Here is a 13726-nt window from a genome sequence, read left to right as displayed (position 1 = left end):
AAATATCTAGTTTGAGTGACATTACAGTCCCCTGGGTCTCAGTATTGCTTGGACTATCCCAGGATATTTTGCCTGGGAGCCACACCTGAAGAGGATCATTGGCAGAAAGGATTGTGTGCAGAAGAGGATGGCTAGGATGGTGAAGATTATAGAAATTATCTTGTAAGTTAAATGAGAAAAGGGTCCAGGATAACTTAACCTGTAGAAGAGAAGATCAATTAAAGAAATGACTACCATATTTACATCAGTGTAACACTGTCATGAAGAACAGATGCTCTGTGTGTTTCTTTAACAATAAAAGTACAGAAAAATAGAACTATTCATGAATCAATAGTATAAAGGATCATTCTAGCAGGACCTTTCCCACAATGGACAATAAGATTGAGTCTTACTGATCAAGATTTCCTACAGGAGAGGGAAGTTGCTTGAGCTGTCCACAAACAACGCTTTAAATTTTAAGATTCTAAAAGGAAAAAAAGCAAACTCTTGCAAAGTCATTGGAATAACTTTATGTTAAAAATAATAGACACTGGAGATATGGTTTTGCCATCCAAAGCTAGACAAAATCAAGGTATGACTAAGGTAGAGGTCCTAGCAATGAGGAGACTCCCTCCTCCAAAAATAATGGTGAATTGTGAGAGAAATACCAACAGAATTCATATGTGCATGATTTGTGAAAAATGATCTTTTGCTTGGAAGGCTGATTGCACCATGGTCACTAGGAAAGAGCACATGGTCACCAAAGACCTTTGGACTAAGAGGACTAGGTTAAAGGGTAGTCTTGGAGCAAATAGCAATTTACCTGGGAAAGGGATGAAAAGAAGGTCACTGGCTTTGTGAACTGCGTGGCTACAGGGGAAAGTCATGTTTATGCTGAGGATGGTGGGAACCTGGCTTGACCAGTTCTGAACCCATCAGACACAGCCTCATGCCCCCCACAGTGCCTTGAAGTTCACCTGATGGACTTGATGTTTACAATCCCTTCTCTTACCACGTCTCCATTGCTTTTCACCCCATCTGCATTCTATTTTCCTTGCATGATGCTCTGGCTAAATTAGTGGGTGCCAAGCTTTCTCAATGAGCTGTCTGTCTCCTGGAACCTCCACTTGTCTTCAGGTTGTCAGTTGCAATTTTGATCATACTTGGGATTTATTTCACACAGCTGTGCTACCAGGGGCTTGACCCGGTCTTCAGTAATTCTCTACTCCACCCGCCCCACCTCCCCTCCTTATTTTTCAGCCTAGTCTTAGCTGCTACATTCTCTCGCCACCTGTTTTGGCTCCAGAACACAATCAAAGTTGTTTTATTCCAGACTGACATGGACAGTCTGGACTCAACTTTACTAGTATCAATGGAAAGAAAAAGATTACCTATAATCATCTCATAAGTCATAGAAGAAATATAAAAAGCATGGGCAAGTGTAATTTATCACCCTGAGCAAGTGGGCATGTAATTACTTGCAAGGCTGCTTTTAGTTTTAAACATCGTTTTCTATTGCTATCCTTAGACATTTTTCCTGTGTAGAAGTTTTGGGGAATTTTGCACATTTGTAAGTGCCTGGTACTGGAGTTACTTCTGCAAAGTCACATGCACATTTCAATGACACTGCCAACTATCTCCAATTTAGCCAGAGGGGGTCTATTAACTTCTATTCCAGACCCTCTTGGCTAATATCTTGGCGCTGAAGTTTTCGTTGCCCATTGAACTATAGTGCCAGATGACGTGTACTAATAAATTAAACACCCAAATAGCTTCTACAAAATTAGAAATTAATTCTCTTTGGTGTTATCATTATTGCTGGCACACCCTATGGTCATCATATGCCATCCATTCATGTGTTTATTTAAGCGAAACACTAAGTAAATTTGATTTTTAATATTTTTGGATTGAATTTGGCCCTGAATTTCAAAACTTGTCTTTATCTCTCCCCCTATAAGGCCTTTATCATTTCATTAGCTGGAAAGATTTTCTTTTTTAAAAGTTTTTGTATTTCTGGGATTGAACACTGGAAGCTATGGAGAGTGTTTTTCTCATTGAGGCATTTTGATGTCATGAAAACCTCTGTTTGAAGTGGGGTGGGCTCTTACTTGAGAGGATTTCTCAGCTTAGCTCTTCTGGGCGTGACCCAAGCTGGCCGCTGGTCCTGCCTCCACTCATGATCCAGCAGGGCTAGCAACGACCACCATCTGAATGCATCTCCTAGAAAAAATTTAGGAGAAAGAAATTGATTGGTTCCTTCTTGGCCAATGGTCTTCGTTGCTGGTTGAATCTGTGGACATCCTTAATCACAAAACAGCCTAAGGCTATTTTCCACGCAGGGAACTGTGATTCAGACAATTTCACCTACAGTTGGGCCGGGCAAACAAATTAACCAACATATTTTGCATGGTGGTCAGATTTTAGTTATCTGAATTAATGAGTGGTAGTATTGCTCTGTTTCCTCCAAACATCACTCTTTTTGGATCTGCAGAATAATCTTATATCAAATAGTTATAAATAATGAAGCTTCTTTGATACAAAGGAATTCAGGAGACCTCAAAAGCTGTTGAGTGTCCATGGCCCATCTTTTTCAGACCTTTTGAATTTATCTGTCTCCCAGCATTCTGTTTCTAAGCTTGTTGTATGACTCAATTTCTAGACTCAGAAAACTAATTAAGTAACAAGAGATCAGCTCTTGCTGGGCTCTTGGTGCATTTGAAATAAAAGTGAATGAAGAGGGTGATAATGTCACCCAAGTTGTTAAACATGCAATATTCTTAAATAAACACATTTTGTCAAGCACTTACTACATGTAAGTTTGTGTGCTAGACCCTCTGGTCACAGGAAGTTCTACATTATGACTCCTGCTGTCACTGGCGACTTGGAGCACAGCAGATTTTGTTGTGCACAGGAATTCCCCTCCAGAATGGTTAGTTGGAGTAAGATTCCCCTTGAGTAGATCTAGAGCAGTGAAAATCTGGGTCACTCTTCTGCAGGCTCGAAGCTGAAGGAGGGTCTTAGAGCTGTCCTACCCACTTCAAATGGCACAGTGCCCTGTTCAGAGCTGCTTTGGAACAGACCTGCGAGATGGCTGTGGGCTTCTCTGACTTCTGGCAAACTACTGGCATCTGCCTTCTACGTTATGTGCTATATTGCTTAATATGTCCCTCTTGGGAAAGTGTACAGTAATTGAAAACAACAACGACAAGACTGGGACGTTGGTGTCCTCACTGAGAGTCAGGGATGCTCTTCTGTGTACTTCCTCAAGATGAATTTTTACTCAGCACATGTAACATAAAGCAGATCAATTTTATGCTTGTTAAGATTCAGACATTTCTGTATTGTTTGCATTTTATTTTCTGAATCCTTCATTCAAAACCCAGAACAAAATTGCCTTTGTTATAAATAATCATACAATCGTACTCGTTCCTTGAAAGCATGCTAAGTTCACGTCTATCATGGAAAACGGGAAGTGCGGAAACCTGGAGTCTCTCTTCGCCTTCTATTATAGGATACAGGAGCCTAGTAAAATACTAATAATATTTCAGGAGGAGAATATGGCACCTTTTAAGGCTTAACTACATTTAGGTGACATCATGGCTCCACATGACAACATGAGTTTAGATGAAATGCACTCATTAAAAAGCAAATTCCGTCACGTCATGGGTAACTTGTGATCTCTAGCTTTAGTGTGTTAAGCCTTGTAGATCATGCCAGGGCCGACGTGAAGTCTGTTATTCATAATGAGAATAAATTCCACCCTGCTTCTTAGGTCACTCATTCCCGTCACCAGTCAACAACTCAACACACTCTTTAGGAACAGAGAAAGAGAGACCTAGCACATCCTAAAGATTTGAATAATTGCTTGGAAACTTGATAATGCGTTAACATTCATTTGCTGAAAAGTGGGCCATTGATGGTTAAGTGATTTCGTCTTAAGATGGGTGTGTGCCTACTGGTATGTATGTGTGGCTGGTGAGCTCCGTGGCCAGAGCGCTGTGCCAGTGTACCCCAGGTCAGGGGCTTCTCCCCATGTGGCCTGTCAATCTCTCTCTTCCAAGGGTCACATTTTGATCCCGGACCCCAGACTGCCTTTGCACACGTGTTTACTACCAGCCAATAAGGAGATGAGATTGGAGATCATGCATTGCTTAAATCGGTCACCTCCCTGGAGAAAACAAGTCAGAGCACAGAATCCATGTGAGTGGTCCTATAGCAGCACCTCCAGGGCTGTGTCTCTGGGCTTGTGCAGATGGACCTGTCCAGATACAAAGGCACAGACACGAGAGACAGGTACTAATCACACCACTTTAGATGGAGATTCATCTGAAGGAAGACCATTATGAAACAGTGAGTTGTTTGTATCAAAGATTAGTTTAAAGACAGCTGTAGATTTATTATTTTAAAATCTCTGGGTGAGGGGATTGGATTAGATAAACTTTAAAGTCCTTCCAGCTCTAAGTCCTTCCAGCTCCCTGCAGTCTCCAAGTGCATTGATTAACATACATAATGTAAAACAATGTAGTTTCGTAAAGCTAAATTGGCAGGAAGAGAATATTCTCTCAAGAAAAACTACTTTCTATGAGTCTTCCCTTCAAGCTACCCAAAAAAGGTGATCAAGTAGAGCTCAAAAATAATTTCTGGGCTGAAACTTAAAATTCTTTTATCTGGAACAGATTATTTCATTCCACAATTAGAAATGAGATCCAAAATGCAAATATTACTGAGAGAGATAGCACATTGCCTCATATTCACACTATGGTGTTAACAACTGCTATAAGAGCCATTTTACAGAAAAAGTTTGAGAGGGGGGAGCATACCTTATTCAAATATATGAAGATGATTTTACAAATCGGATCCTATTTTATTCCAGTCCTAATTCTGCCAACCCTTCTGGGTATGTAACAGTTTTAAAGACAGTGCTTCAAAATTTGAAGAGAGGGGAAAAGTGGAAATAGCTTAAATGAGAATATAACTCTAAGACTTTCACCAAATGCATTTTTATAGTTTTCCAGTTTGTTATATTTTCTTGTGAAGGGGTGAAAATTTTTGGAATTAAATGTACACTAAAATACCAAATATATACTGTTTCTTTAAAGATTTGTAGCTTGATTTTTCCAAGCTGTCTTAGTTTAGATCAAGTCTCTCTTATATCTGAATTGGTGAGACATGCTATTTACTGTCTTATTGACCAGAAGGAAATCTGTTCAATCAATATTTGGAGATCTATTCCACTTGGACTTCTGTTTAGTCATGCCGGAATGGTATTTGGATAGTCATAAAACACAATTAAGGAGGAGAAAAATGAATTTGTAAATTAACGAAATTTTGAGGCTCCACAGTTTCTGTTCCACACTGTCCCTGTAAAGAGAACCCGGGCTCCACCTGCGGTGTAGGAATGCAGGTTGGATATATGAGTTCTGTGTTCTTGATGGAAGAGTTAAAAAAAAAGGTTCCATAGAGACTATTACGTTTTGTCCTGGGGTCCTCTTCCACGGGTTTGGCTGCTCCATCTTGGTGGGACCATGCAGATGCAGGTCTCCCCTGGGACAGCTGGTTGGATTCATCAAACTCCTGAAGTCATTTAAATAGGAAGCGCAACCCAAGAACAAGTGTAGGTGTTTTGCAAAGAACATTTCCCTAGGCCCCGGCTGAAGAGGATTAGTTATCTGTCCATTTTCCCCAAGAGATGCCAGGCCACTTGACTAGTAATGAGAGCAAACGCCTCTCGCCTGGCTCCACTGCCCTTCCTACTACCGTTTCATAGGGGCAAGTTGAGTCCTTTAACGCAGCCTTCCTCTCAGCATCGTCCACGGCTGCCCTGGCCTGGTGCCCATGTTTCTGGTTCCTCATCCCCTCCTTTAACCTCGGCACTAGATGCCTGCTAGACCCTCCGCAGGCAAGAGCAGCGGCTACCCTTGACCCATTTAAAGGCCCTTCAGGTTGTAGACACTCCTCAAGGAGATAATTTACTGATCTTTGGAACGTCAGGTGACCAGACCTTTGAAAAACTGGTGTTCTTTCCCTCTTTAACAATAACCTGGAAACTCCCCTCCTGTAGGTGACACATTAGAAGACCAGGTTTTCATTCTTCTTCACTTCTCATGCAATCAGAAGAATCCAGTGACTTCAAGTTGCCTGTAACATTTTGTGTGTTTCTTAGTTGAAACTGACTTTCTAAACAACCATGTGAATAAGAATGAAATTCAGGCAAGGAGTCTCTATTTTCCTATTGTTGGAAAAGAGACTCTTCAGGTGAAACCCTGTGTTCTACTCCCTATGACTTAAGACAACATAAAATTTAGCACTTACCAACTGCATTTTAGCCTGCAAATTATTTCCAAGACCCCGAAGAAATGGAACGGCTGAATTGGGTTTGATTGGGAATACAACTTAGAGAATTGTACGGCACTTGCCTCCTCCCACGTGAAAAACTACACAGCCTACTCTACAGATTACAGTTTAATTGTGGAGATAATACAAGACAACTGTAAGCATCTCTCATATTTCCACATGAGAATTTAGGTACAGTAAGCAGAATATAATTATTCCAGTTGGAATTTGGCCAGAAGCTGGGGATTAAAAACCCTTAGTGTTATGAAAAGTTTCATGGGATGTTTAATGACTAGAAAGAGCCAGAAGCTTAGATTTATGACATCTCAAAATAGTACCCCTAGCAGGATTAGTCCACTCAGGTCATGCTGGGGCACAGTTTGGGGAATAGTCAAAAAAGCCCATTTATTGAATCATAAACATAATTTCTAGCAGCTCTGGGTTGGAGATTTGTATTCAGGCACTACTTACCAACTTTTAGCAGCTGCCTTGGGTGTAGCATCCCACTGGCACTCTATAAATGCACAATAATAAAGAAAACGTCAGGTAGGTTTGAGTGATAATGATGGTAGTTAGTGTAGGAGAATGGGGACCACAGCTGACTTTACAAGTAGGTGACGGAGATGGCTCCAGATGTGACGCAATTTCAGAGGCTATGCAAAGACACCAGCAACTACAATTGGTTTGACTTGCTGGTGCCCACAATTTCACAAATGTGATTTTATTCTTTTTAATTGATGCTCAACCCTTACTGAAAGCAAACATACTTGAAAAAGTTAATACATGTCATTTAAATCATAGTGTAACATGAGCTTTTCGCATCCTACTCTAAGGAGTTTTGGTAGAATTGAAGAGTAAAGGATCTTCAAGAATAAAGATATTGGGTGAGTGAAACACCAAGGGAAGAAAAGTTCACAGAAAATAGAGTGTGGAGCCAAAAAAGACAAATTTTTCCAGACTCATTTTCATGGGCCAAATTGTGTCCTGTCTCCCTACTCCTCTGCCCCCAAATTCATTTGGTGAAGCTCTAACCCTCATTATTTCAGAATGTGACTGGATCTGGAGATAGAGCCTTTAAAGTAGTAATTAAATCAAAATGGGATCGTTAGGACTGACCCTAATCCGATCGTTATTAGAAGAGGAAGTGTGGAATCGCAGAGGGACACCTGGAATGTGCTGGCACAGAGAAAAGACAGAGTGAGGACAAAGCAAGAAGGTGGCCATGTCCAAGCCAAGGAGAGAGACCTCAGAAGAAACCAGCTGTGCCATCACCTTGATCTTGGACTTCTACTTCCCGGAACTGTGAGAAAATAAATTTCTGTTTTTTAAGCCACTTGGTCTGTGGCATCGCGTTGCCCCAGCCCTAGCAACAGAAAACATTCACCCTTTGTCAGCAAGAAGGCATCAGGACTGCTGGTTAAACCTCTCAGCTTCTTTGAGGTGGAGGCTTTTATTGGAAGCAGTTCCAATCTTTCTTGGCTCTTCCTAGCTCCAGGGAAAACCCTGTGGATCAGGTCTATCACCTCAGGTTGATTTTGTAAGGCGTGGCTTAAATTCAGATGTTTTCTGGGCATCCCTGATATGAAGAGAGGAGTGAAGAGAGGAGCAGAGCAAAAGTTAAGCTGGGAAATGCTAACCATGGGGCTTACCGGGCTCTGATCAAGGCGGAGTCAGAACATTCATTGTTTGCTGGTAGCCTTGGCGGGTTGGCCAACCCTCCACATTAAAAATGAGGTGCCTGTATTTTCACTACTTAAAAGCCATGGGCGGTTCTCCACGATAGTCCTCTGTTGCGCACTTCTGATGTATTAAGTGAGTTTTGGTGAGAGGATTTCAAAATAGGCTTTGGAGGCTTTAATAACTTTGGCATTGGCAAGCAGTGAAGGGCCTCCTGAATTAATATTATTCAATGTAAATGCAGAGTAACCGCAGCTACAGCAAGTCAGGGTGTTCATGTTCAAAACCAGTTACTAATTGTTAATAATAAAACTGCAGTCTTTTAAAAACACTAGTATTGATATTCTGCTTGTAGAACCTGGGCGTCTGGAGGGCAAGGATAATTTATACTTGCCAGATCACTGAGAGAAAATTCCAGCTATGTGGAAATGTAAATATTCAGTATTAGAAAGGATAATTAGGGATAGGCTAAATATTTACCTAGTTCCCGTCTCTTTAAATCACAAATGAGACTTCTCTTGTTGGCTCAAGTGTTCCTGATGAAGATGGGCTAGGAAAAAATGGGGGTGGGTGGGTAGTGTCTCCCTTTTCCCAACCAAAATCTATCTTATAACTCATGTGAAATCTAGTCCCCTTTCATTTTTGACTTTCAAACTTCTTCCACAATTATTTCATTTTACTAAGATACTGCTAATGAAATTTAGTATGTGTTGTATCAAAAATATCAAAGATATAATGTTGAATATGGACATAAAAACATAATTTTAGCAGCAAATCAAGTGACAGTTAAATAGAATGTAAACAAATTATTTAGAGAAAATTTTCAGGTGAGAAGTGTGCAGACATTCAAGTGTTCAAGGACTCCTAAGTGTCATCATTTTAAAAGAAACTTGCAGTAGATGCACAAATAAATAACTGTATTGTGGGAGAATTGTTATATAAAGAGATTCATGTAAAGCTTTTACTTTCAGTAGCTCTTTTCTTTCTTTTTTATTCTTCTCTTGATTATTTTCTCATGAGGATAGTTTCAAAGGAAATACTGCTCCTGAGAAGGAAGTTTCTAAGTAAGACCAGTCTATCCATCATGGTCCAGGCAGGGAAACAAAAGACATTCTAGGTATTTCAAGCAGAAGCAACTTAATACAGGGAGTTGGCTACATAGATGATGGAAGTTTTGACAAGGTGATGGTGAGGTGACCTAGAAATTAGAAACAGTAGGAAGCCACTACCATTCTGTGACTGGAAGGACACAGCAGGAAGTATTGTTTTCACAGGACAGAGACGAGGACCACCCTTGGGGAACGAGAACCCAGCTGGGGACTCTCCTACTGTAGTTGTGCATACTGAGGGAGGGGTTTCTCCAAGGGAGTAGAATCACACAAAAGGCAGAATCATGGCCAAGGGTGGAAATCAGAGCAGAAAAATATACTCTGACTCCTCTTCTTTTTCTTCCCCCAGGATTCTGCCAGTGCCTTCCCTTGGCCAAATCTGCCAAAATCCAGTTGGCAGAAGAGATCAGAAAATGCAGTTCCCAGCTGTACAAAGCAGAGCAGGGGAAGGGTAGATAATGGATCAAGAGAAAACTGGCAAATGACTTGCACACACAAAATGGAATTACTTTTGTTAGTTTGTGTTTCTCTTTGTTTAGTTTAATCTGGTTCCCTCATGGCCGTGGTACCATACAATGAAAATCACTTTGGGATCCTACACAATTATAGATTTTTTTTTTTTTTTTTTTTTTTTTTTTTGTTGTGAGATATTTAATGAAATAAGTCAAGTCCTTCTGGGCCTCAGAATTGGAAATTCATTGAACACTAATGTGGCAGGTGAGACATGGGAAGCCACGGCTGAGGAAACCAAAATGGTACCCGTTACCGACATATGTATTTCAGACCCAGACTCTGAATACTCATCAGAATATCTGCTCCCAACTTGTTACATGACATTTCAACTTTAGCAATTTTGTACTAATGAACTCCTTTATTTCTGCCTGTCTTATTAGGACACTCCATGCTTTCCAGAAAGGCAAGTGAAGTTTAATAGAGATAAAGCCATTCCACAGGCGCTGCTATGATCAAGAAGCTACAATCAATCTTGTTTTCTTCAAGCATGTCATAAAAAGACCCTTTTCCTTCTGATTAACATTCTTGAACACAGTACAAGCTGATGACTTGCTTGAAGTCATTCACTGTAGGGATACAGCACCTACTGCACGTGATAAAACGACATAAGGCATATGAACTGCTCATTACAATCTAATTAGTTTGGGCTTTTCATTTCATTTTATGTCCTGAATTGAACCTGATTCAATATGATTCCGAGCTGGAGTTCATCATGTCTACTCCCTGGCAGTGCAAGTTCGTGGTGTTTGCTTGCTAGATTCCATGGTTATAGAAATGGTTCCTCTTTTCTCCTTTTAGGTTAGAAAGAATTAGTATAAATGACTGAAGCCTTTCCTGTTATATTTTCTTCTGTGAGAGATTTCAGTCTGACCTAGCACACATCACAGTTGTTGAAGTATTTCAAGAAGGTTTGGTCATTATAATAAATTGACTTAAATGAGCCATGGGTTCACTTCCTCGTAATTCAATGAAACAACAGTCCTAGCCCTTGGGTTGCACTCCAAAGAATGACTAAACAAAAAGGAAAAACCTGGGTTAGTTTTGCTAACAAATTCAATGATGCAGGAGGCTTCTTGAGAGCAAGGTGCCTTCCATTTTGGGGTTGTTTCTAATGTGAACATTCTCCTGTGTCTCAAACTAGTAAGCAGACTAGGTAGGTAGACTAAGTATATATTTATTTATTTGATTTCAAAATTTTAGGGTTGTAAAAAAAGAATGACTGGCACTTCTCTGGAAGATATACACACTGTCTTCTTTGTGTCTGCATTTTTGGCACAAGGGAGATCCACATATCCACTTTTTTTAAATTATTCATAGGAAAGTCATGGTATCCATCAGATTCAGTCACTCATTTTTTTAATTTGATAAATCATTTAATATGAGTTAGTGTTCATATAAAACACTCAAGCCTGTTTTGCTTGCTACTCATGTGAACTTTAAAAATCTGTAGCATCATCTGGAAAGCAAATATTGTGTTTTATGTTCACCTTATAAAATACCTTAGGGCTTTGCCAAAACAGTGCCCTTTTGTTCCATGCCGTGTGGCTGCCCTGTAGATGAAGTCTTCTGGAACTTCATTAACAAAATCATTTTCAATAAAGTAGATTTCCTCTACATTACTGAATTCAACTTGCAAATAATAATAGAAAGAAATGATCATACATATCCCATAGCTTTGCTGAAATGATATAATTAGATGCTAGTTGTAGAATGCCTAGAATTGTATCTTTCACAAAACGTATATTCATCCTATTTATTTCCTTCCCACCTCCCTGCTTTGGAGCAATATAATGTCATCAGATTCCTACTCTAAATAACATCATGAAACTGCAGGTGGTTTGTTGATCTAATTCTTAGAACACCTAGGCTCTGTCCAAAAACATTTTTTTCATGATGGAGAGATTTAATTTAATTCAATTTTTATTTCATAACTGATGACTACCATTTATGTTACCAATGAACTTAGGTTTACTGTTGAGTGGATATTCTGAATATGCTGCCTAAACCCTTTTTACCCCCTTCCAAAGCCCATAAAAGTGGCAACATTTTGATATTATTCACTGATCCACTTGATAAAGAAACTAAACGAGGTGAATGTTGGCTTTGTTTAGATTTTTGTATCCTCACTGGTGGTTCTTTATTTCTGCAATAATTTGTTGAAAGCTGGTGGTTAGATGGTATGTAACCTTTAATTCAGCTACTGTTAGCACTTTTGTATGCCAGAGAGAGGTTCTGAAATTTTCAGTAGGCCATGGACTCATAATAGGGAATCTTAATTGTTCCCTTAGTACTGCAGAGCCATCATGACATCTGAGTTATATACGTTTCTGATGTATAACCTTCAGCTCAACATTGAAGAAAGGAGCAAGGCATGTGTCCCACACTTCACACAAGAAGAGGAAGTGAGATTTTTTTTTTTTTACTTACATTGTCAAGGAATCTTAAGGGATTGGTCTTGGTTAATTAGCAATTAGTAAAATGAGTAGCAAGCTCCTGATAAAATATTGTTAGGGAAATTGGGAAACAGAAGGTTACCCAAGCCACTAACTTAATCTTTGGGGAAGAGGAGGAGGTAGGAAGAGAGGGAATCGAGGAGCCAACAGGGCCCAGCGCGTGTCTGGCGCTGTAGCTGCCCGTGTCCTCTAGCATATTATCCCAGCCGTCCTCTCTCTGCCCTGAAGCATGGTTCTGAGGCCCCTGAGACCGGAATCAGCTCAGAAATTAAGACTTGATTAAAGACTACTGAGATGTTCATGTTGGAAATAGAAAATGATATTATGAAAATTGATGTGTTCGTCTTTGTTTATAAAGACAGCACGGTTAACTCACCGCCATTTGCATTTGAGCTGATGGCAGGTTTGGGCGGAGCTGTCTACACTCCAGGGGAAGGGCGTGAGTCTGCCAGGCACTCACACATCGGGGGTGCAGTCCATGCAGTGACACAGAGCAGAACCACCTGGCTGACATGGTCTCGGAGCTGGTCCCTTGAGAGGGGGACGAACCTGACCAATACCATGAAATAATTAACATGGGTCCTCATCTGTGTGCTAAGAGCTACGCACATGGTGCTTTTCACACTTAGAAACATACAGCTGAACAACAAAGTGAAACAAAATCTTTATAGGACACTGGCCAGTTCCAGTGAATGAACTGTGGTTTGGGAACATAGAGGACTTTTTAACTCCGACTCCATAGTGTTTTCACTTGTGGACTCTGCTGAACTAGAAGATCCCTTCCTCAATCCTGTTGCTCACACTTTCTTCCAAGGGACTGAATCTGGGGAGACATTGAGAAATGAGGTGAATTAGGAAATATTTTATGGTTCAACAGCTGATAAATGGGTATACATTTTTTCCATTGTTTCTCTCAGATATTTTTGGCCCCACTTTGGTTAAATTTATTAGATATCACTATATATATAATTGGAATGATATGCTGAATTGTATGAGCTTCAAATGGTGATGATTTTCTTATCAAATTCTTCATTATCATCTTGATTCTAATTATGTGGTAGGTGAGCCTGGGTGAAAAACATGGATTTTTCAAGGGAGACCAGTATGACTTTAAATTCTGACCTTACCTCTTCACTGATTTAGTCATCTTGATCATTTAACTTCCATGCGCCTCAACTTTCCTTCCCTTGAAAATGGGAATAATGCAGCTTATACCTAAGGGTAGTTGTGTGTAGACTCCTTTCCATACCTAATTCCTCTTATGCAACTGTACTCATAATTTTCCCAGGACAGATTCTCCTTTTCATCTTCACCAATAAGGAATATTTTAAGAGGGTGGCAGAGATCTAAAATCATTTTTTAAAATCTTCATCCTAATCATGCCTTTCCATACTTAGAAGGCTCCAGTTTTCGACTTAGGAGGATCCTAAGTTCTGTGAGATTTGTTGGAATTATGTTTCTATCTTGGTAGCTATAGCTACTCTGTGATGAGTTCCAAGTGATAGGGACATCGAATGAAAATGAGTTTAGGAATCTACTTCATCGACTGTTTATATATATGTATTCACAAAAATAAAAATGAAGAAGAAAGTGAAATATTATTGGTTGACTTAAAAGGAAGAGTTATCCTGTGCATATGTCAAGTTTCTTAATCTGTGATAA

The sequence above is a fragment of the Camelus bactrianus genome, chromosome 5, assembly GCF_048773025.1.
Source record: "Camelus bactrianus isolate YW-2024 breed Bactrian camel chromosome 5, ASM4877302v1, whole genome shotgun sequence".
Lineage (NCBI taxonomy): Eukaryota > Metazoa > Chordata > Mammalia > Artiodactyla > Camelidae > Camelus > Camelus bactrianus.
This window is presented reverse-complemented; position numbering follows the sequence as displayed.